Genomic DNA, 1,829 nt, shown 5'->3' on the forward strand with positions numbered 1-1,829 from the left:
GCCCTAGCCATCAGAACAAAGGCTGCCAGGTTTCTGAGTTTAGGACTCTCAGACCATAGTCAAATTCTGGACAAATCAGGGAAACTGAGTCCACAAGTTAGATATCAGAGCAACCTGGTATGGGTGAGACTAGACAATGGTAGGGCCACACAGGTGGAGTATGGCCAGGTGTGTATCATAGGAATTCTTACCTCTAGTAGCTGGAGAGATGGACTGGAGTGATAGCACAGTAGATAGGGTGTTTGCCTTGCACGCGGCTGACCCAGGTTCGATTCCTCCTCTTGGAGAGCCCGGAAAGCTACTGAGAGTCTCTTGCCCTCATGGCAGAGCCTGGCAAACTACCTATGGCATATTCAATATGCTAAAAACAGTAACAACAAGTCTCACAATGGAGACTTTATTGGTGTCGCTCGAGCAAATTGATGAGCAAAAGGATGACAGTGACAGTGACAGTAGCTGGAGAGATAGCATAGTAGGTAAGGCCATTGCTTTGCAAACAGCTTGCCCCAATTCCATCCCTGGCACAATGTTTGTTTTCTTGAGCACTTCCAGGAATGATCCTTGAGCACAGAGCCAGGAGTTAGCCCTGAGCACTACAGGGTATGCTCCAACCCTTCCCTGCCATGCACACAAATTTATAAAAAAATATTATTTATTTGTATATTTTGAATTTTGGGGGTTTTTTTGGGGGGGGGAAACATACTTGGTAGTGCTCAGGGTTTACTCCTGGCTCTGTGCTCAGGGGTTAGTCTTGGCAGAGTCAGGGGACCATATGGGGTACTAGAGATGAAACCTGGGTTGCCTTTGTGCAAGGCAAGCGCCCTACACACTGTAATTATTGCTCTGGTCCCAGAATTTGTTATTTATTTATTTAAATTTTACAAGCAAATTTTATTTAAATATTACATTGGGACCTGGCATCAAAAAGTCAAATCCATGGGGCTAGGAACGTGACTCAGTGGCAGAGCACATGTCTTACATATGTGAAGCCATGGGTTCAATCCCTTTCACAAAAATATAGAATGCTTCATGAATTTGTGTGTCATCCTTGCTCAGAGACTCTGCTAAACATTTTTGAATCATTCCACTGAAGTGAGCACTGTTATGTATTTTTAAAGAAAGGAGTTCTTGGCTCTGGGCAGCAGGATAAATTTTTTTTTTTTGTTTTTGAGTTTGGGGCCACACCTGGCAGTGCTCAGGGCTTCCTCCTAGCTCTGGGCTCAGGAATCATTCCTGGCAAGGTTGGAGGAGAACCATATGTGGTGCTGGGGATTGAACCTGGGTCAGATGCATGCAAAACAAACCTCTTACCACTGTTTGATTGCTCTGGCCTCAGCAAGATAATTTTAATTTATACAGCCAGTGCCCTTGTAAGTCAAAGCAAATACAATACGTGCATAAACAGTCAAAACAAACATTTAAAATAGGATCTATAGGGAATTATTTCCTATACAAAATTTAGAACTTTTAGTCACTCTGAATAATTTTTTAGTGTAGGGTGATATTGAATAATGAAAGAATTAGGATGTACCAAAGACTTAACTTTGAATACAATTAGGAAAAAGCTTCAAGGTCCACAAGTAGGCTTTGTTCTAAAGTCTTTAGGAGAATTCAAATGGAAATAGTGTGGTTGGATGGGGCAGAAATGGTCTGAATGTTATGATATATAGAGATATAATTGCTGTCAATGTAAGTAGTGTGGCTTTGCTAAGTAAAATAAGATGATTGTTTAGGGTTTTCCAAAACCCCCTAAAATTGCTTCTATACCACATGTGACCACATGTGGTATAAATAAAATGGGAGTCAAAGGAATGAGGAAAGATAAACAT

The 1,829-nt window shown here is 41.5% G+C and overlaps 1 non-coding gene across 1 annotated transcript; it reads right to left on the bottom strand.

The window, feature by feature from the left end:
* Positions 1-1,011: 1,011 nt before the first annotated feature.
* LOC129406226 (U6 spliceosomal RNA) lies at positions 1,012-1,120 on the bottom strand. Its single transcript, XR_008630883.1, has one exon. It is a non-coding gene; the product is annotated as a U6 spliceosomal RNA (small nuclear RNA).
* Positions 1,121-1,829: the final 709 nt, after the last annotated feature.

Source organism: Sorex araneus, chromosome 6 (genome assembly GCF_027595985.1).
Source record: "Sorex araneus isolate mSorAra2 chromosome 6, mSorAra2.pri, whole genome shotgun sequence".
NCBI lineage: Eukaryota > Metazoa > Chordata > Mammalia > Eulipotyphla > Soricidae > Sorex > Sorex araneus.